The sequence below is a fragment of the Protopterus annectens genome, chromosome 12.part0, assembly GCF_019279795.1.
Source record: "Protopterus annectens isolate FY-2018-M chromosome 12.part0, PAN1.0, whole genome shotgun sequence".
Taxonomy (NCBI): Eukaryota; Metazoa; Chordata; order Ceratodontiformes; family Protopteridae; genus Protopterus; species Protopterus annectens.
Genome location: NC_056746.1, coordinates 457,883,275 through 457,906,693, shown reverse-complemented (window position 1 = coordinate 457,906,693; position 23,419 = coordinate 457,883,275). Strand labels below are relative to the sequence as shown.

The window sequence follows — 23,419 nt, the reverse complement described above, 5'->3', positions numbered from 1 at the left end:
CAGAATCTGATGGTCTCACTGGGTCAGTAAGTGAGGAATTAGAGGCAATGTCCAGGCTGGGCCTTGAGACAAGCTTTTTAGGATTGGGTACCATTGCTGGCGTGGCCAGTCTGGGGCAATCAGAATCATTCTTGGCTTCTCTTGTCTGACCTTTAGGAGTACCTTGGGGAGGAGAGGCAGAGGAGGAAAGGCATAAACTATTGGACTTTTCCAGCTGAATGACAGAGCATCCACTTTCCATGCTTGCGTCCTTGTGCAGAATTTCTGTAGTTGGCAGTTGTGAGGGGAGGCAAATAGATCTAGGTCTAGGCACCCCCATTCCTTTATCAAGTTGAAGACTTGTGGATACAGTTTCCACTCGTGGGGATCCGTGAGGTTTCTGCTTAGTTCATCTGCCAGAGTATCGTTCTTTCCTGGCAGGAATTGTGCTTGCAGGTGTACTTGATAAGTCAATGCTGTGTCCCACAAAGTCATGGCTTGTCTGCAGAGGGGGTAGGAATGTGTGCCTCCCTGCTTGTTTATGAACCACATGACTGTAGTATTGTCCATCCTCATCAGTAGTTGTCCTGGATGGAGTAGATCCTTGAAAGCTGTCAGGGCATTCTGAACAGCTAGCATCTCTTTTTGATTGATATGTAGATGCATTTGGCTTGTGGACCATGTGCCCTGAATACATTTTCCTGCCATGTGTGCTCCCCAGGCATAATCTGATGCATCTGTTGTTACTGACTGCCTGGCTGTGGGTAGAGTGAATGGCTGTCCCTTGTTGAGGTGACAGGCATGTGCCCACCATCGAAACTCCTGTTGCAGGCAAGGAATGAGGGTAATTAATGCTTCAATGCTTTGACAATGTTGAGTCCAGACACTTTAGGTACCATTGAACTTTCCTCATATGCAGTCTGGCATATGGAATTAGCAGAAGGCAGGATGCCATGAAGCCCAAAGCCTGCAGAATTTTTCTTGCAGATAACTGGTCTTTGCTGCCAACATTTTGAAGTAAGAAGTTAGTTGCCTTTGTCTGGTGTGAGATAAGCCATCTGGGCAGTTGTATTTAAGCTTGCACCCAAGAATATTATCTCTTGAGAGGGTACTAGTTTTGATTTCTTTTCGTTTACTGTGTACCCTTGGCAAATAAATAATCTTTTTACGAATGTCAGATGCTTTAGTAGAGCGTCCTTGTTCTCTGCTTGTATAAGGCAGTCGTCCAAGTAAGGATATATTTGAATTCCTCTGTCTGCAAAATGCAATTACTGGTGCCAGGAATTTTGTGAGGACCCTGGGGTGCAGTAGATAAGCCAAAGGGCAGTGCAGAGAATTGGTAGTGCATTGAGCCAGCTATGAATCTGAGGTATCTTCTGCAAGACTGTCTGATTGGGATGTGCAGGTATGCCTCTTTTAGGTCCAAAGTTACAAGCCAAGCCTTCTTGCCCACAACTTTTTCTGTTTTAACAGTGACATTAAGTATAGCTGATATTTAATCATATGAAATTGACAATTTAAAGCCCTCACAGCCAAAGTAGCAGAAGTGCAAATCTTTTTCCACCATCTGTCTAGTGCCCTTGAATCCCTGTCAGAAGGGATAGGGTTTTTTGCAGTAACGGCCTTAACCCCTTTGGGACCCTGAGAAATAGTTTCTGGGTCAGCAGCAGGGTTTTTATAAAGAAATTTATGAGAGTCTGGAACCCTGTAGTATCTGTCTGGTTTAACAGGAGCTGGAGGTAAGGAGTCTGGAGAAAGGCCGGACTCTGAAAATACATCTTCTACAATGTCTAGCACAGCGGGAATAGCAAGAGGCCTGTGCTGAGGAAGTAAAAGAAAATCTCTAAGCCTTTTCTTTGATTCTGAGTAATCTTGGCTCTCCCAGTGGAAGTGCTCCCTCATGGTATGCAGGGTTTCCCCAAATGAATAATCTTCAGGAGGAGAGGCTGAAGGAATGGATTCTTCAGCATTAGAATCCTCATAGGGAGGAAGAGAGTATTCCTGTACAGAAGAGGAGTCAGAGGAAATGGAAACCTGATCTGAAGAGTTATAGTCTGTCTCTTGCCTAGGCCTCTTATCAGGAGGGGGATGGGAACCCCTGATCAAGGTAATAAGGTCTTCAGCCATTTTGAGCATCTGTTTCCTAGGCATGGAAGTTTGTCCTGGAGAATGCTGTACTTGTTTCTTTGTCTTTAAAGCTGCTTTAGCCTTTGCTTCTGAAGCTGAAGTAGGCTTTACATATAGCTGTGTAGGTCTGAAAACACTCCCAGAAGCAGATGCCTGCTCAGCGGCTACGGACCCATCTGAGGGAATGATTTCAGAGTGTCCAATACCTTGAGTATCCAGAGGCCTAGCTGGCTCCACGTGGGAGTAGTCAGCGACCTGTGGCTCTGAGGTAGCAGGCGTCAGGGGCTGCGAAAGCGCTTCACTGAGAACCGGCGACTGGCTTAGCGGAAGCCTCATCGGTTTTTGATCTCGGATGCCCGTCCTTCTCTTTTTCCTTGCGTTTTTTAGAAACTCCAGTCGGCTGTTCCGACGGTATTATATAATTGAATTTTCAGCCAAAGTAATGAAAAGCAAAATCAAACTGAATCTAGCACAAAACCGACAGCTAGCAATGTTATGATCAGGGCCTAGGCAAGGAATACAGTAAGAATGAAAATCCTTATGAGGTATTTGGTTCCCACAAGAAATACAATTGTGAACTTTTTCTGACATCGGTCTGGAGCAAGAAAAAAAAAGTTTCCCCAATGGGGTACTTAGCTTTAATGAAGACTTCGGATCTGAAATGAGTCTGTGAAAAACTCAGGAGTCGGACGACCAGCACTTGCAAACTGCTTTTGCTTCAGGCACCACGCGGCAAGAAAGACTGAAGAAAATGGTGTCGGTTGCATCTTTTATACCCCTGGCTCACTGACGTCAGGGAGGAGGCGACAGCAACTGATGCCGGACCTAGACTTTGGAATTCAGGCCGACTGCGGGTAGCCTGCCAGCAGGACAACCCAAGAGTAATGACTGCAACAGTGAAACACGATGAACATCTTGAAATTGCTCACCATCCTACAATTGATACAGTGGTCAACCAACTTGAAAATACTCCAATTCCTACAAATAACATCCTTTATAAGGTGAGAACCAACCTTAGACTATAAAATCATGGCTTGTTCAAATCCACCTACCATTAGAGTTCAATTTTTAACATTGTGAACTTTGTCATAACAACCCAATGAAAAGCTGAAATTATTAATTTTTATAGGTTCATAGGTTGGTACTAGGCTATCGGCCCTAGGGCCTATACAAGCCTAGCCATAACAATTCCCTGGATATTTCTTCCCAAAATATTTACTTTCCTGGACCCCTGTCAAGCAGGACGATTGATGTGATCCCCGGGGTGAATTTCATATCTCCCATCCAATCGTCAAGGCTCCTTTTGAAGAGGGCCAAGGAGGTGCTCTGCTTGACATGTATGGGCAATCTATTCCAGAGTATGAGGAGTCTCTGGGTCAGGAACCTACCCTCCAGCATGTTTTGTTCACTGTGATGACGAGATTTAGATCCCTGGAGCGTGTGGCTCTGAGGGATTGGGATTTTTTTTAAGTGGAGCATATGCAACATCTCAGGAAGTGACAAGGCCTTGTATGTTAAGCAGAGATCGCCTCTGAATAGACGATATGCCACAGACTATAGCTGGAGTTTTTTTTTTCAGACTGTCAGCATAGGGCATCTGCTTTAGGCCTGTGATTCTTTTAGTGAGGTATTCCTGCGGCCTTTCCAGAAGTTGCAGATGTCTTGTGAGGTACATACCAAACGGGGTGCTGTACTCTTATAATGAGTCTAATGAGGGATGAGTACAGTGGGACAATTACCGTTTTTCTGGATGAAAAGCCCTTAGTGATGGTGTGCCACATAGGATTCCCTGACTGTTGTGGCGATATGGTTATCGAAGGTGAGACCACTGTCCACCTGTGTCCCTAAGTCTCTCATCACACCTTCGGTGTTTAGTGTACTGCCACCTATGTGGCAATTCATGGGTACAAGTTTTTTCCCAAAGGGGGTAACTATAGGTTTCTTGGCATTAAGCTTGAGCCCATGGCTCTGGCACCAAGCATATGTTTCTGTAAGGCCCTTTTGTAGAATATCCACATAATCTGGGGATTCAATAATGGCTCCCAGTTTGCAGTCATCTGCGAATTTTGTTAGCTGGAGTCCTTTAATGTTGGCATGTACTCCAGAGAAGTAGATAGCAAACAAGAGGGGTCGCAGGACTGAACCCTGAGGTACTCTACTTGTCACTTGTCTGGAGCTGGATTTGGAGTTGGCTACTTTTACAGTAGGGTTCTGTCAGTATGCCAGTTGGCAACCCATCAAGTTATGTAGGGATTTATGCCCAGCTTAGGAAGTTTATCTATGATTCCAGAGTGGGGGGGTGGTGTCGAACGCCTTGGCGAGGTCCAGATAGGCTGTGTGGACCGCCTTGCAACTCTGGAGACTGATTTGAAGAGGTCAATCAGGTTCAAGAGACAAGATTGGCCGTTCACGAACCCAAACTGGGTGGGGTCCAGTGTTTGAAGGTTGCCAATGTCTTTGTTTATAAGTTCTATGATAATGCGTTCCATGCCCTTGTAGATCAGGCTCATCAGACTGATGGGACGGTAGTTCCCAGGATCCAAGGTGGATCCCCCCTTGTGTAGTGGGAAAACCGTAGCTGTGCGCCACTCACTGGGCACGAAGTCTGAGGTGAGGCTATAATTAAATATGACACTTAGGTGAGGTGCCAGTTCATTTTGTAGTTCATGTAGTACACAGCCTGTGATGTCGTCTGGTCCCATGGATGCTGTATTCTTAGCTTTGGAGAGTGTGTTTTCTACCTGTGTGGCCGTGATTACCGGAATTTGGCAATTTTTTTGGTATTGAGATGGGCCCTTTAGGGGGTGACAGGGGGATGAAGTTGTCACTGAATCGATCTGCCAGGATACTGGCAATATCCTTGGGATCAGTATATTTAATGCCATTCTGTTTTAGCTCAGAGAAGATCTGAGCATTGCCATTTAGATTCTTCACATAACTACACAATGCCTTGTGGCTGTCTGGAATCTTTGGCAATTTTATTTTCGTAACTAGCTTTGGAGGATTTTATGAGGGATCCAAGCTTCTTACTGAGGCTGGTAAGGGAGTTTTTGCATCCTGGGATTTTCCTATTTTCTGCAACAGTGTCTTCCTTCTGTTGTATAGTTTATGTTTTCTTTTAGTTACTTCCTTTGTAAAACCATTGACCATTTCCAAAGGTCATCCCCTTTCCACAAAAATTCATCAAATTTGCCTTTTCAGCTTGGAAGATATCACTCTCCAAAACCATTTAGGACAACCTAATAAACTGCCCCTTAACCAAACGCTTTTGAGTATAAGGGTAGTTGCTTCTAAAACAAGAGAAAGGAATTTGAATATGTTGACTTTCGGTAAAATACTGGAAGTAAGTGCTTCACAGCAACCTTTGCCCACATCATCTTTCCAGAAAATTATGAGGTCATCTAAAAATTTCTCATAGGAAAACAAATGGGTGAAAAAATAGAAGAAAAATATTCAGAGTCTCCCATCTCCACATATTAGCATATATGGGGGGACACAAAGCCCCAACAGTAAGCTGTTGGTAATATTTCTCCTCAAAATAAATAATTGTTCAAAACTAATTCCATAAGAATCCAAAAACTTAAATAAACTTAAAGCCTCTCTAAACACGTTCAAACCTACATCATGTGGAATACTAAGAAAAAAAAAAACACTGCATCAACTGTACGAAAAAAAGAAGTTATGTACTCACCATAATGTTCCATCTGAGTAGGTACTTCATTTGTCTGCAATCTGTGGGTATCGGATCCGATCTCGGATCCGAGACGGCAGCTTTACTAGCCAAAAGATCTGAGCTCCTAGCTCCTCCCCTTACCCATAATCCCCTGCTACATACTCCCTTTCCCCAGATCGAGTTTGCCTATACTAACAACCAAGACTCTCGACCGAGGACCATAACCTACTGCCTAACTGCACGAACAAATGTCATTCATAGTCAGGAAGCACGATACTGGATAGGGGGCATGGAGGGGGGGGGGGGTCAGTTGCAGACAAATGAAGTACCTACTCAGATGGAAAGTTATAGTGAGTACATAACTTCTTTATCTGAAGTAGTTACTTCATTTGTTCTACAACTTGTGGGACAGAGTCCCCAGCTATGTAAAAAAAACCCTGGGAGGTCCTCAAGGAAAGATATTCCGGAGCACCGCGGAGCCAAAGGAAGCCCTAACTCCTGGATATCATATCCAATTTATAATGAGAAATGAATGTATGAGAAGAGGACCAAGTAGCTGCTGAACATATATCATCCAGAGGAACTCTGGACCAAAACGCTGCAGAAGTAGCTATGGAACGAGTTGAATGGGCATGGACTCCGGAAGAAGCAGGTTTCCCTGAGGCTAAATAAGCATGGATGATGCACTGCGAAATCCAGTTTGCTAAAGTAACTTTGGTAATAGCCTTATCTAAGGATGGTTTGGCAAAGGACACAAACAATTGATCCGACCTGCGAGTAGCCTTCGTCCTGTGCAAGTAAAAGCGCAGTTGTCTATGTACGTCCAATTTGTGTAATTTATATTCCCCTTTGCTCTGGAAGTTGGGAAAAAATTAGAAGTTATGTACTCACCATAACGTTCCATCTGAGTAGGTAGTTCATTTGTCTGCAACCTGTGGGTTACGGATCCGATATCGGATCCGAGCCAGCAACTTGTTTCAAGCTAATGGATCCGAGCTCCTAGCTCCTCCCTTTACCCATAATCCCCTGCTAACCCTCCATGACCTCAGATCGAGTTTGCCTCTCAATATATATCCAACAAAGGAGATCTAAAAACTAATAAATCCGAAGAAGGTCAGGGGGAAGGAGGGGGGGATGGTTGCAGACAAATGAACTACCTACTCAGATGGAACGTTATGGTGAGTACATAACTTCTAAATCTGAAGTAGGATTGTTCATTTGTCAGCAACCTGTGGGACAGAGGCCCCAGCTACCTGCACCCTGGGTGGCCATCATGGAAGGATATTACGAAGCACCACAGAGCCAAAGGATGCTCTCCCTCTAGAAAGCAGGTCTAGCTTGTAGTGGTTGACAAAGGTATGAGATGAAGCCCAAGTGGCTGCAGAACAAATATCATCCAAAGGAACTCTAGACTTGAAAGCCGTAGAAGTAGAAATGGAGCGAGTGGAATGAGCACAAACTCCTTCTGGTGCGGGTCTACCCGAGGCTTGATGAGCCAGTAGGATACATTGGGAAATCCAGTGAGATAAAGATACTTTAGAGATAGCTTTCCCCAAGTTAAATTTGGCAAAGGAAACGAACAGCTGGTCAGATGGTCTATGGCCAGCCGTCCTATGAGTATAAAAACGAAGCTGCCTATGAACATCCAATGAGTGCAGCTTGTATTCACCCTTATTTTGATATTTAGGGAAGAAAACCGGTAAATTTATGGATTGGTTTATGTTGGTTTCTGATGCTATCTTGGGAAGAAAGGAGGGATTGACCCTGAGGTACACTCTATCAGGGTGAAAAATCAGGTATGGAGGCTTTACAGAAAGAGCCTGAAGTTCTGACACTCTTTTTGCTGAAGTAATGGCTACAAGGAATGCTGTTTTCCATGACAAGAATTTGAGATCCACTGAAGCAGCGGGTTCAAATGGTGGAGCAGTCAAGGCTTGAAGAACTAAAGTAAGATCCCATGGGGGGTATGGCTTCTTTTACAGGAGGTCTAAGTAAAAAGGTACCCTTGAGAAAGGTTTTACACAATTTGGCTGACATCAAGGGCCCTGTATCATGTCCCACATGATAATGAGAAATGGCTGCCAATTGCACTTTGACAGTTGAACAACTAGCGCCTTCTTGAAAGAGTTCAGTTAGGAAGTCTAAAATGGATGGAAGAGGAGCCGTAAAGGGATCTAGATTGCGGCGCTCCGCCCAGATGGAAAAATGTTTCCATTTACTGTGATACACTTTCCTGGTGGGGGGCTTATGCGCTGCCACGAGGATGGCTTTGACTGGTGAAGAGATACCGGGAGTCCTAACTAGGAGTGGAACTGGAGCAACCAAGCTGTCAGTTTCAGATTGTCCAGGTTTTGAGTTGGCAAGTCCAATGGATGGGAGATGAGATCCGGAATGGGATCTAGAATCCAAGGGTGATTCACAAGGTGAGACCACAGGTAAGGGAACCAAATCTGTCGAGGCCAGAATGGGGCAATGAGAATCATTTTGCTCCCCAACCGCGAGGCTTTCTGTAAGAGTTGCATCATCATTGGAAGAGGAGGATAGGCATAGAGTAGACCGGGTGGCCAAGCATGCACCAGAGCGTCTCTTGGAGATTCCCCTGGTGGGGGAATTAGAGCGAAGAAATTGTCGCATTTGGCGTTTGATGGAGATGCAAAAAGATCGGAGCAGGGTTGCCCCCATGTTGCGAATATCTGCTTCGCTAGTAGAGGATTGAGAGACCACTCGTAAGGGGTAAGAAGGGTGCGGCTGAGCTTGTCCGCTAGGATGTTGGTCCTCCCCGGAATGTGTGTTGCAATCAGAAAGCGGTTGGTGGAGATCGCCCATTCCCACACTCTCATGGCTTTGCGGCAAAGAGGATAAGATCTGGTTCCCCCCTGTTTGTTGATATACCAGACCACTGACACGTTGTCCGAGTGAATTGCAATCGGTCCTGCGGGGAGGAAGCTCTGAAGTGCTTGCAACGCCAACAGCAGCGCTCTCATCTCCAGAACGTTGATATGCAGGGAGGTCTCTATCGTTCCACGTGCCTTGGACTGTCCTGCCTGAGTAATGCCCCCACCCCCACCCGAGGCGGGAAGCGTCCGTGGTCACCGTGGCGATAGGGGGAGAGGTGCAGAAGGGACGGCCCGTATGGAGGTTCGATGCTTGGAGCCACCATAGTAGCGCCCTACTGCAAGCCTTGCTGATAGCAATGGGATGGTGGAGAGGAAGGGATAGGAAGGACCATTGCACTAACAGAGTCCACTGCAGGACTCGCATGTTCAAACGGGAGCATGGAAGGAGTGTAATCGCTGCCGCCATGGAGCCTAGTGCCCACAGGATCAATTCCGCTGGTGAAGCCTCTGAATGAAGGATAGCCCGCACATGAAGTTGTAGATTTCTGATTCTCTCAGCAGTTAGGAAGGCTCGCAAATCTCTGGTGTTTATTCTGGCACCTATGAACTCTATGATCTGTGTTGGAGCCAGTAGAGATTTGCCGACATTGATAGTAATGCCTAGTTGTGGGGCTAGATGGAGAAAGAAGTCTCTGGCCGAGCAAAGTAGATGCCTTGTTGGTGCGGTCAGGAGCCAGTCGTCCAGGTACGGGAAGACCTGAATTCCCAGGAGTCTCAGGTGGGCCGCAATCACTGCTAACACTTTGGTGAACACCCTGGGGGCTGTGGTGAGGCCAAAGGTAAGGACCCTGAACTGGTATTGACTGGCTCCCAGCTGGAAGCGAAGGAACCTCCTGGATCATTTGTCCATTAAGATGTGGTAATACGCATCCTTGAGGTCTATAGAGCACATCCAATCGTTCTCCCTCAAAAGGGGGAGGATAGATTGAAGAGTGACCATTCGGAATTTTTCCTTGGTTACTGACAGGTTCAAGCGGGAAAGGTCTAGAATGGGTCTCAGATCCCCCGTCTTTTTTGGCACCAAAAGGAACCTGGAGTAGAACCCTAATCCGAGCTGGTCTTGGGGGATGGGCTGGATGGCTCTTTTTCTTAGCAGCTGCTGTATTTCTGCGGCTGCAGCCTCCCTGTGATCGGGTGGTACATCGGGGAGGTTCTTGGATCGGGGGACATGAAGAATTGGTATTTTGTATCCTCTGGATATGATGCGAAGCACCCAGCGGTCTGTTGTGATGGACTCCCATGCCGCTAGATGTTTCGAAACACGCCCCCCGACTGCCTCCAGAGTGGAGCAGCCGGGAAACCCCTCAGGGCTGCTGTGCAGGCCGCTCAGAGAAAGGTTCTCTGGACCCAAAATTTCTCAGAGCCCCTCTGCCCCTGGGGCAATGTCCTCCCTTGTCCACCTCTGCCACGGTAGGACTGGTTGTCGGAGCTGGTTGGGAATGTTGTGATTTCCGGAACCACATCTTCTTCTGACCCTTTTGGTTCCTTGAAAAGGACTGCTGGGGAGCAGAGAAGCGGACTCCGACAGCAGACAACGTCTTCCCGTCCTTCTCACTCTGGACAAGTGTCTCGCGAACTGTTTTGCCAAAAAGGGCAGAACCATCAAAGGGGGCATTCGCGAAGGACGCTTTAAAGGGCTCCGTAAAGTCACAATGACGGAGCCAGGCCTGACGTCTCATGACTAGGCCTGCTCCGCTAGCCCTAGCGGCTCCCTCTGTGGCGTGGGACATCAGCCGCATAGAGGTGTTTGAAATAGATCTCAGAGTGGCCATTCGGGTGGAGTACAATTGTTTATCCTCCTCCGATATGGACTCAGGGGGGGATGCAGTGTATTCTTTGATAAGATCCCGCTGCATCCTGATATGTGCCATATAGTTCAGAGACCTTACTGAGAAGGTCGCTGAACTAAAGACTCGCTTCCCTAAGCGATCCATCAAATGGGACTCTCTGCTCGGTGGATGGACTGAGGGACTCTCCTGAGCCAATTCCCTCTTTGTGGCTGCTGCCGTCAACATGGCATCTACAGGGGGGCCCTTACTCCAATGTGACTGGTCTGAAGGGGGGCTAAGAATCCTATCCGGTTGCTTCGGTATTGGCTCCATGGTGTCTGGATCCTTCCATGCCCTGGTGGTAATGAGGTCCACCAGGGGGTCGGCTGGAGGGGACACCCAGGAGGTAGACGGGCCTGCCTCGAATGCCTCCAGAAACACGGACTCGTCAGAGGAAGACTTGGGGGCAGACCACCCACCTCTGATTCCCAGCATCTCCATGATGTCTCCAAAGGAGACATCCTCAGGGGGTGATCTTGGGGAGCCTTCCTTTTCCTCCAAGTCCGTGTCCTCGGTTAAGGACTCAGGGGAGTCCACGTGCCTACTTTTGCCCTTATGCTTGCGGGGAGCTTCCTCGGGGGGACTGTCCGAGGAGGCCTCGCCAGCAACATCTTGTTCCAATGGAACTATCTGTGACATCGAAGCAGGCTGTCCCTTTGGCCGGGTGATGGAAGCCTGGCCCAGCAGAGAGAGTGCAGGGAGGAGTCGATGCAAGGACCGGGGGTCCGGATGCTCTCAACAGAGCCCTCTCCACAACATCGAATGCCGAGAGAGAGCCACTCTCCAATGGATCCGAAAGTCGGCTCCCACTCGGATCCGATGCAGGGATCGGAGCCGGCGCCGAGACAGTCTGATCAGAGGGATCAGTGTGCTCCGACCTGGACAGAGCCGAAGACACACTGAATCCCCCGGATCCGAAGCTCGGACCATGGCTCCGAGAGGTCGGATCCGACAGGCTCGAGGGTAGGGTCTGATCCGAAGTACCAAGTACTGTCGGCCCCGACCCACCCCCGGCTCCAAGGCTGCTCGGCTCCGAGCGCTCCAAACCCGGGTAGCGAGTCGGAGAAGGAGCAATTGGGTGGAAAAAAGGTGTCGAGCTCCCCCCCTGAGGGGGGGAGGCAAGAGCACTCCCATCTGCAGCTGGGCCTGGATGAACCTTCGCATCATCCGGTCCAAGTCTGCATCTGATAAGCTGAAAGTGGATCTCGAAGAGGCCACCGAGGCAGGCCTGGAATGCCGCCTCGATGACCTCGACGGAGATCAGGTCTCCTCCTCCTCGGGCCCCGGGGAGAAAGAAGGGGATCGGAGCCGAGGAGGAGGAGTCCTAGAAGCAGTGGAGGAAGAAGCCCGCTTAGCTGGCGGGGCTGAAACGGAGGTCTTGGCCCGCCGCTTGTGGTGTTTCTCCCTCTGTTTCTCCCTCCTGGCCTCCCTGTCCTCTGACACTTTAGCGGGAGTTTGAGTCCCAGTCGGAGGCAGGGGGGCAGGAGTGGCAGCCACCACAGGCTGTGATGGAGCCATGGGAGCAGCAAAGGTAGCGGAGGCCGAAGCTGAATCCGGGGATAGAAGTCCCGCCAGGACCAGCTTCGACCTCCGTTCTTTCAGTGCCCTGGGGTTGAACGCTGCAGAGATAGTACAGCCTGAGGTGAGGTGTTCAACCCCAAGGCACCGAACGCACCGAGTGTGGCCATCAGCCAGGGAGAGCTTATGGCCACACCCAGTACATTTAGAAAATATGGCTTTTGGGGCCTCAGCCATTCCTTTTTTTTTTTTTTTTTTTTTAAAAAGAAAGAAAAACAACTGCACACACACACAGGCCCCAAAAGACACTCAACAAACACTCACACACTAGCGACCAGAGAAGGGAGGGTATTAATTAAAAAAAAATAAGGAACCTAACTCAGACACACTTTACAAGTATTAATTTAAACTAAAAAAGAATTTCCTGACTAAAAATAATTAGAAAAAGTTAACTTTTTCCCACTTATCTGACAAAGCTCAAAAAGGATCCAGCCATCACAAGCGCGGCAAACTAGATCTGAGGTCATGGAGGGTTAGCAGGGGATTATGGGTGAAGGGAGGAGCTAGGAGCTCGGATCCATTAGCTTGAAACAAGTTGCCGGCTCAGATCAGATATCGGATCAGTAACCCACAGGTTGCTGACAAATGAACAATCCTACTTCAGATCACTGGTAAATTAATCGACTGATTAATATTTGATTCAGAGGCCACTTTGGGCAGAAAGGAGGGGTTAATCCTGAGAGACACTCTATCCTTATGAAAAATCAGATAAGGGGATCTCATGCAAAGCGTTTGAAGTTCTGAAACCCTCCTGGCTGACGTAATAATGATCAGAAAGGCCGTTTTCCAGGATAAAAATTTTAATTGAACCGAGGCAGCCGGTTCGAAGGGCGGACTCGTTAATGCTTGCAGAACCAAGGTCAGATCCCATGGTGGAACCGCAGTCTTAACTGGCAGCTTCAGAAAAATTCCTTTCAAAAACGTTTTGCATATTTTTGCGGAAGCTAACGATCCCAGCTCATCTCCTATGTGAAAATGAGAGATGGCTGCCAACTGTACTTTAACTGCAGATGCACGGGCTCCTTGATGAAAAATGTGACAAGAATTCAAAAACAGTCAGGATAGGGACGGTAAAAGGATCCAAAACCTTGTCTGTAGCCCAGATGGAAAAACGCTTCCACTTACTACTGTAAATTTTTCTGGTAGTAGGTTTGTGTGCTGCTACCAGAATGTCTTTCACTGGTGAGGAGATACCGGAAGTCCTTGCCATCAGTGGAACTGGCTCAACCAAGCCGCGAGCTTGAGGTTTTCCAGGTTTGGGGGTTGCAATCCCGCAGGATGCGAAATCAGATCCGGGATAAGATCCAAGGAGGAACTACACTGAGACCGCAGATAAGGGAACCAGATCTGGCGAGGACAGAATGGGGCTATGAGGATAACCTTGCTCCCCAACTGACGTGCTTTCTGTAGGAATTTCGTCATGAGAGAAGAGGGGGGTAAGCATAGAGGAGACCGGGTGACCAAGCATGAACCAGAGCGTCTCTGGGGCTCTCCTCTGATGGGGGAATTAGAGCGAAAAACTCGCTGCACTTCGTGTTTGACGGAGAAGCAAAAAGATCGCAGCAAGGTCGACCCCATTTGAGGAAAATTTGTTTTGCTACTGACGGGTTCAGAGACCACTAGTAAGGTGTGAGGATCAGGCGACTCAGCTTGTCCGCAAGAATGTTGGACCATCACGGAATGTGCATTGCTATCAGAAAACGGTTGGTGGATATCGCCCATTCCCAAACTCTCATGGCCTCCCGACAAAGGGGATAAGATCTGGTCCCTCCCTGTTTATGTACCAGACTACCACCATGTTGTCTGTCTGTATTGCAATAGTCCCCAGGGGAAGAAGGTCGTGAAGAGCTTGCAACACTAGAAGCACCGTCCTCATCTTCAGGACATTGATATGCAGAGCGGTCACTAAGGGAGTCCACGTGCCTTGGACGGTTCTGCTCATAGAATGCCCCCCCCCACCCGAGGCAAGAAGTGTCCGTGGTCAATGTGGCTTGGGGTTGAGGCATCACAAAGGATCTCCCTTCCCGCAGCTCCCGTGAGCAAAGCCACCAGAGGAGGGAGTCCCTGCAAACCTTGCTCAAGGGTATAGGAGGGTATAGGAGTGTCTAAGGAGTGTAGCAACAGAGACCATTGGACTTGAAGGGTCCATTGAAGAATTCTCATTCGCAGACGTGCGTGCAGGGAAAGACTGATAGCTGCCGCCATAGAGCCTAGCGCTCTCAGGACTAATTCTGCTGATGGAGCTGGGGACTGAAGAAGTGCCATAACATGACGTGACAAACTGCTCAATCTGTGTGATGTTAAAAGGGCCTGAGAGAGGCGAGTATCTATTTTGGCCCCTATGAATTCCAGAACCTGTACAGGATGAAGGAAGGATTTTTGGAAGTTTACTGAAATGCCCAGACGCTGGGCAAGAGTGAGAGAATAGTCTCTGGCAGAACAAAGCTGATGCCTGTTGGAGGCGTTGAGGAGCCAGTCGTCCAGGTATGGAAAGACCTGAATGCCCTGGAGTCTCAGGTGGGCTGCAACAACTGCCATGACCTTGGTGAACACCCTGGGGGCTGTGGTGAGGCTGAACGGAAGAACCCTGAACTGACAATGACTGGCTCCCAGCAGAAAGTGGAGAAACCTCCTGGATCGTCTGTCCATAAGAATATGGTAGTACGCATCCTTGAGGTCAATGGAGCACATCCAGTCATTCTCCAGAAGGGGGAGAATTGATTGCAGAGTGACCATCCGGAACTTTTCTTTGGAAATGAACAGGTTCAGGAAGAAAGGTCTAGAATCGGTCTTAAGTCCCCCGTCTTTTTCGGCACCTGGAGTAATTGCCAATTCCGAACTGGTCTGGGGGGACGTGCTGGATGGCTCTTTTTTTCTAGCAGCTTCAAAACCTCTGAAGCTGCCGCCTCTCTTTGATCGGGTGGGACATCGGGGAGGCGCTTCATAGGAGGGGGAAGACTTAGAAAGGGAATGGTGTAACCTCTGGATACGATTCGGAGCACCCACCGATCTGTCGTAATGGACTCCCAATATTGGAGGTGCTCCGACAGATGCCACCGACTGCCTCCAGAGAGGGACAGTTGGGTAAACCCTCAGGGCTGTTGTGCGGGCCTGTCCGAGAATGGTTCTCTAGACCCGAAATTACGCGGCCCCCCCTCTGCCTCTGGGACGGCGTCCACCTTGTCCTCCTCTGCCTCTGAAGGACGAGGGGTCCGAAACTGGACGGGACTGCTGAGACTTCCGGAACCACATCTTCTTTTGTCCCCTCTGATTCCTAGAGAAGGATCGTTGGGGATTAGAGAAGCGGACTCAGATGGCAGAGAGTGTCTTCCCGTCCTTCTCGCTTTGGACCAGCGTCTCGCAGATGGTCTTGCCAAAGAGTGAAAAACTGTCAAAGGGCGAATTCACGAAGGACGCCTTGAAGGGTTCCGCAAAATCGCAAAGGCGGAGCCAGGCGTGATACCGCAAGGCAACCCCTACTCCGCTAGCTCTAGCCGCTCCCTCTGTGGCATGGGAGAGTAGCCGCACAGACGTGTTAGAAATAGATTTCAGAGTGGCCATGTGAGTCGAAAAAGTCCTCATCCTCAGCAGTCATGGACTCCGGGGGAGCCCCAGCGTATTCCTTTATTAAGTCTCGCTGGAGTCTGATGACGTGCGCCATGCAGTTCAGCGCCCTTATAGAAAAGGTGGCTGAAGCAAACATCCTGTTTCCAATGAGGTCCAACGTCAGAGATTCCTTATCTGGAGGATGGACCGAGGAACTCTCCTGTGCTAGTTCTTTCTTCGTGGCGGCCGCCACCAACATGGCATCTACTGGTGAACCCTTAGACCAAGCCTGCCTATCCGAGGGATGACTAAGAATTTTATCTGGCCTTCTTGGAATTGGCTCCATGGTGTCCAGTTCCTTCCACGCCCTGGTAGTAATTAAGTCTACCAGGAGGTAGACGGGCCTGCATCAAACACCTCCAGAAACACAGACTCATCTGAGGAAGGTTTTTGGGCAGACCACCCTCTTCTAATTCACAACATTTCCATGATGTCTCCAAAGGAGACATCCTCAGGGGGTGATCTTGGGGAACCTTCCCCTTCATCCAAATCTGTGTCTTCCGTGAAGTACTCAGGGGAGTCCAGGTGCCTCCTTTTGCACTTCCGTTTGCGAGGGACCTCCTCGGTGGGTCTATCCGAGGAGGGCTCGCCCACGGAGTCCTATTCCTCTAAGGGAACTAACTGGAGTGGTGGCGCAGGCTGACCCAGTGGCCGGATGATGGGGGATAGACCCAAATGCATAGGGGTGGGGGTGGGGGCGGGAGGATCCGTTGCACGGACCGGGGATCTGGAAGATCTTGACAGAACCCTCTCCACTACCTGAAACGCCGAAGGTGAACCACTTTTCCCATGCTCTGAAAGCAGCCCCCTCGGCTCTGAGGTAGGGATCGACGTCAGAGCCGAAGCGGTCAGACCCGAGAGGGAAGTGTGCTCCGACCTGAACGGAGCCAAAGACACACCTACCCCCACGGATCTGACGCTCAGTTCTCGGCCCCGAGAGCCGGGATCCGACAAGCTCGAGGGTAAAGTCGGCATCGAAGTAACCGGTACTGTCGGCGCCGACAACTCCCCGGTTCCGAAATGGCCCAGATCCGACGACTCCAAAACCCCAAACCGGGTCAGAGAAGAAGCTATCGGGGCAAAGAAGGGGGCTGCTCTCCCCCCCGGAGGGGGGGCAGGAGCACCCCCATCTGCATTTGAGTCTGCAAAAATCGACACATCATTCGATCTATGTCTGCGTCGGTTAGGCTCCTTGTTGATCTAGAAGAGGTCGAGGCGGGCCGGGAGGACCGCCTCGAAAACCTTGAGGGAGGCCGATACTCCTCCTCCAGCTCCGGCGAGAAACAAGGCGAATGGAGCCGAGAAGGAGAGGATCCGGAGGCCCTCATGGAGGGACTCGCAACTTTAGATGGCGGGGCTGAGGGATGAGTCTCAGCCCGCCTCTTGCGACTCTTGTACTTTTCTTTGTCTTTGTGCCTCTTCTCCCTAGAGGAGGAAGAAGAGTCCCCCTGACCCTGAGAATCTGAGGGAGGTTGAGTCCCAGACTGGGTAGGGGGGTCCAAAGGCCCGGGGGCCGCAGTCGCAGCCTGTGCCTTAGAGGGAGAGGAGGAAGAAGAATCCTGTGGTAATAATCCCGCCAGGATTAACTTGTTCCTCCTATCCCTGGTGGCCCGGGGGTTAAATGCTGCACAAATTTGGCAGCTGGTGGACAAAGGGGCCACCCCCAGACAAAGAATGCACTGAGTGTGGCCATCAGCTGGGGAAGCTTATGGCCACACTCAGTGCACTTACAGAATATGGCTTTGGGCCCTTCAGCCATAATACACAACACACACACTAAGGGGGAGGGAAATAAAAATTAAGGCAAAAATTACCACAAAACAATTTAAACTAAGAATAATATACGATGAGTAGGGTGCTAATAAACACACACACACACACACACACACACACACACACACACACACACACACACACACAAATATCTGAATCTGACTTTTTAAGGTTTGATGAACCAGAAAGTTGTCACCCACGCCTAGGAGCTCTTCACTTGAAGCTTCTCTCAGCCGCAGCAAATGAGATCTGGGGAAAGGGAGTATGTAGCAGGGAATTATGGGTAAGGGGAGGAGCTAGGAGCTTGGATCTTTTAGCTAGTAAAGCTGCTGGCTCGGATCAGATACCCACAGGTTGCAGAACAAATGAAGTAACTACTTCAGATCTCAAGTTAAATATTATAAAGGGAATTATTGACAAGTCACCAAAAAATCCCAAGAATTTTTTAAAATAAGGTAAAGAACTGAAGGGTTTCAATAATTTATCAATATATACAGCTAAAGAGCAATCTTGAGCCAACGCTATTAAAAATTCAGCAGAGGCCTGGGGAGAAAATTTCCAACATATTATAAACTTTTTAAAACAGATATTCAGCAATATACATGAACAGTGATGTACATTAACAATTACACATATATTCGCTGATTACATTACACTTGTATGAAAACAGAGGTGGTTACTGCAGTATAGTTATGCATACTTAAACACTATGCATTAGTAGAGTTGAACACTAAGCAGATGAAGAGGTGTATTGGTGGGTTTACTTGACAGATCAATTTCATATGATTAGTGCTTAGAAATTCAAAGAAAAGGAGGTCAGCAAAGGAATGAGACGGGGCAGAAAAGTAAATATTGTAGTTAAACGGTGGGTATAAAGCAAGCTTGAAAAACTAAAAGGTAAAAACGTCACGGAGACAATTCAGTAAAAACTGCAAGAAAAAATGAGCAAAGCCAGAGTTTTCACCGTGTGATACCTTAAACCTCCTTTAATAATGGCCCATGAGATATATGCAAATGACTTTTTATGGAAATCAAATGTTTCAGCTACATAGCATCTGAATAACCAAGATGTTTTAAGACTACATGGCTACATTCAGGCCAATCAAACCACTCCACTAGCTGTGGACATGCATATTTCAGATTTTTTATTGACCTCATGAGCATAGCATAAGTGGATAGTCTGGCTATACTTCAGAAACACAGGGTAAACCCAGCTGATGCCAATAAAGACTTGGGTATCTGCAAAAATGTGTGTGTGTGTGTGTGTGTGTGTGTGTATATTATACATTACATATTTATATATAGCAATATATATCGTATATATTTATATTTATGTTCTATCATAGGTGTTGCTGGCAGAGAAAGTATTGTTTTGGCAGAGATGTGTTTGGGGTGAAGAGGAGTAATTTATTTTTTTTAGGATTTAGTAGTCACAGTGATTTACTTAGCCATGAGTTATTCAATAAAGACTGTTGTGTAAGGTCTTGGAGATCAGAGAAAGCAAAGCAGATCAGGGTCAAGTCATCAGCGTTTTGAATTAGGGTAGCATTTATTTTAACAGTGTAGAGGTCACTAATGAACATGTTGAAAAGTATGGGGTCTAGAATAGATCCTTGTGGGACACCAATACGTACTGCCAAGAAGGTGGATAAAGGATTTTCCCAGTACTTGTGCTAATGAAACTACAGTTGTGTACACTTACCATAAATGTAGATGTTTGAGTGTATTCACTGTTGCAGTGCTGCCTTGTGGGATTTCCCACCATGGAAGCCCTTGGCAGACCCAACTACAAGAGTAAAAATCTTTCCTCCTCCTATGGCTGGACACCCTTTCCTGATGTCAGTATGCTGGGATAGAAGTTGAGTCCACCGACATCATGACTTCAGTTATTTTTTGCCCCTCAGAGTTCAGAGCCCTCCAGCAGGAGCAAATGGTCAAGGTCAGATGGCTAGGGCAGGGATCCTTAGGTAGGCAAAAGTCAACAGCACAAGTCCAAGACAATCAAGAAATAGAAGCAACCTACCCTGTAGGCTAAGGGAAAGGAGGGAGGGAAAGAGGACTGCAACAGTGAATACACTCAAACATCCACATTTATGTTAAGGGTACACACAACTGTACTATGTTCTTCATGTTTCACTGTTGCAGTCATGACTAGTGGGATGATTCCCAAAGCTGAGAATAGGGGGGGTTTGTAGGATAATGGAGGGAATCACCGCCTTGGATAAGTAGAAGGGTAACACTAGTGGTGTCTGTCGAAAGTGTGCCCTGAAGACCAGATGGCAACCTCCAGCCACTCTTGGTAGGTATGCCCTTCAAGGAAGTCAGCAGCAGACTTAGTTGCCATGTGGAAAGGGCCCTTACAGCTTCAGGTGTGTTCCCTCCCTAATGACTGTAACAGAAGGTATTAGAGTAAGAGATCTTTTTAGAAATGGTCTGCTTGCATACAGGTTATCCTTTGGTGCTGCTAGCAAAGGCTACAGACAGTTGGTCAGATATTCTAATGGGTTTTATAGTGCCCAGTTATAACAGTAGCTGCTTATGGGTGTCAGAAATGCAGAAATCCCCATATCCAGTTTTGTGGGTTTGGAGGGAAGATGGGTAGATGCATTGCTAGATATAAAGAGGCATCAGTCACCACCTTGGGTCCAAAGGAAGGGTTAAATCCTGAGAAACGGACTGTCAGGAAGGAATATGATAAAAGGATGGACTGTGTAGACAGCCTGGAGTTTTTGAAACTGTCTAGGGTGAACAAATATCCAATGAGCAGGCGGTCTTCCATGCTGAAATTTAAAACTGAAGGAAGTATGAGCCTTTCTAGGACAAAGGCTAGATGGTAAGGAAAGTACAGTTGTGTACACTTACCATAAATGTAGATGTTCGAGTGTATTCATTGTTGCAGTCATTACATTTGGGTAATCTGCTGGCACAAGCAGTCGGCCTGAATTCCAATGTCTTGGGTCCTGCGTCGGTTACCGGCATACCTCTCAACCTGTAAACATCAAAAATCTGGACAAGGCCCATGAAAAATAGGTACAAATCTGTACGCTGATTAACATCTAATTTGCATACATAATTATGTAACCCCACCCACTCCAATGGAATTGTGGGATACCAACTTTCATATGCAAACTGAAGAACAGACAACCAAAATACGGCAGCGCACCACAGTCCCCTGCAGCCATTTCAATGTCTCATTACCTGGCAGTTTCTCCCCATTTACCATAAACACTAATATGTACATACTGCTTTACTTCTACAATGATTATTTGCATTTTATTTTAACATTTTGCAGTACAACAATGCACAAAACACTAACAGACATCCGCTAAACAAAGCAATACTGACTCACAATGAAAAGAGACTTGACTTGGCATAAAAATTCAAACCCTGTGCACTACAGAGCAACGTACCACTATGCCAAATCAGCAGTTTCCTGAAAAAAGGAAGCCTGAAACTTAATAGCTATCATTTAGTGAATTCAGTTGTCACTTCTCACCATAGCTCTCAACCTCTTAGCACAAAAAACCTGGACAGACAATGCCAATAATAAGGGAATACAAATTCAGTTCTCACTCATCATAGCTTTTCAGCTCTTAGCACAAAAAATCTAGATGGAGCTCAGAAATGGTGGCTAGGGAGTTTAGACTCTTTTTACCCTGTACCAAAGGTACAGGGTTTGAAGCTAAAAACCTCTAGCCACCAGATGTATTAAATAGGGTGGGCATTTTCACACACACACACACACACACACACACACACACTAGGAATTTACCAGGATGATACATCATTCTGTGAGCAATTTCCAGATGTGAAAGATAATTTGACAGTTGCATTGATAAACTTAGCAAGTCTAGGCTTCTATCCACTTTATACGTAAATAGCAAATCCTAGTAGCCCAGAGACATATGAAAAAAAAATTATTTTCCACACTTACTGGAGTCTTATGTTATAAAATGCTGACTTTTCTTTTTCCCATAGAAGACCTGCAACATTTCAGAGATAGATGCACACAATTCTTAGATCACATACAAGATATGCAGCACACCTGAATGGTAACATAATATTTTCTAAAGACTGGGAAAAGAACCATTTTCCCAAATTCCAAGCAGTTATAAACCTACCAGGTAAAGCAGAGTGATGTCCAATCCAACAAAAATGAAAGCTAGGGATGACATGCCAGAAGCATTCTGTTTGGGCAATGTGGTAGGAAAAGAGTTTGTGAAATTGCAAAATGAAAAAGTGGAAGTTTTATTCACAGCAACATAGAGGCATATAAAGACTTTTTTTAGCTTGGATGACTTACTTGAAGTTTGTTCCAGATTTTGACAGTATTGCTTGCCTACAGCAGACCTGACAAAAGGTAAAGCTTCCCTGAAGGTAATGTGGATGAATGTATCAAAATAAGCCTTTAAACAGATAAAGGATGTGCTGTGTTCAGAGCCCATACTTGCAGCTCCTGAATTTTTGACAACGTTTTCTATTATGCATAGATTCCTGAGACAGCCAGAGCAGTTTTATCTCAGGGTCTGGATTGGAAATAGGGAAAACAAAAAAAAAAGTATTTGGCCATTAAATGCTGAAGTAATACATTTTGGGGAACCATTTTGCCTGATTATAGATCATGCCTTCTTTAATTGCTATTGTAAAACAAGGATACCGATCCAAAGATCTTTTACTTGGGACTGATCCTTCAGTCTGTTAGCTTTAAGATATTGTATCAGCCAGGCCACAGTCTCATGAAAGTAGACAATCTGCCCAAGGCAATCAATCTATCAGCTGCAGCTCAAACCAATGATTCTTTGCAGGTAAGGGGTATGTATCACTGCCATAGTGGTGCCTGGTCACTTTAAATATGCCAGCCTAGAAGGGACAGACAAAATAATGACAGAGTATCTTTGAAGAGATGAACCTAGAAACAATCAAACATGCTAGAAGTAAAGGGGGACAGCTCAACACAATGCAATATAAGTACAGTGTTCTAGTACACCTTTTGATCGGTCTGCAGCACACTTCATACGTTGCATACATTTAGTATAAAGTAGACGGAAGACAACTTAACAGGTTTTCCAATGCCTGAAGCAACCAGACCCATGCGAGACAGGACACTTGGACTTATTACTAACGGAGTGAAAGATTAACCTGATTTATTGTTCCTGTAGCTGGAAATGAGAAGAGAACTACTCTTCCCTGTAAATAATGATTTATGTGCTGTAATATAAAAGAACATGCCTAAATGGTGAATTAATTTACAGTCAGCAAAAATGTTAAGTAACTAGTTTTATGCAGACAGACACACACTTTACCTGAGTGACGAGTCCAAAAATGGTTCCCCAACGATAATTCACTTTAAGCGCTGTTAAGATGTTTGTATATAAATCCAACACTTGAATTCCCGGCCAGTCCACTGATAAAATGCTGCTGCTGCTGCTACTAACTCCAAGTGTGACGCGAGTGCTTTCCCAACCCGAAAATTCTGCTACTAACAAAAATAAGAATGCGAGTGCTTTCCCAGCCAAACGCTGATAATATTTCCCGCTCGCATGCTCCAAACGCTGATAATATGCTGGAAATGATGATGTGAGCTCAAGGAGCTCAATTCCGACTGGCTGATAGCCATGGAAGAGCGGGCGTCATCGCGCACGTGATGACGTCAGCTCCAACAGCGCAATATTTGAAATATTTCAGAAACCCAAAGAAAAAAATCGGAAATGAAGGGGTGCCACTCGGGAATCGTGGCACCCCTTCATTTGGACCCCAAAACTCGGTAAAAACAGAGTAATTCGGTATGGTTGAGAGGTTTGGTTACCGGTCTCCTCTTTCATGACGTCAGGGGTATAAAACATGCAGCTGACTCCATTTTCTTTAGTTTTTCTTGCCCCCGATGTCAGGAGCCCCCAAAAAAGATAGCAATAGATATATATATATATATATATATATATATATACACACACACACAT

The 23,419-nt window shown here is 46.9% G+C and overlaps 1 protein-coding gene across 2 annotated transcripts in view; it reads right to left on the bottom strand.

Annotated features, from left to right (window-relative positions):
* Positions 1 to 23,419, bottom strand: part of TTYH3 (tweety family member 3) — a 1,772,574-nt gene that overhangs the window by 1,263,551 nt on the left and 485,604 nt on the right. The gene's annotated exons all lie outside the window — the stretch shown is intronic.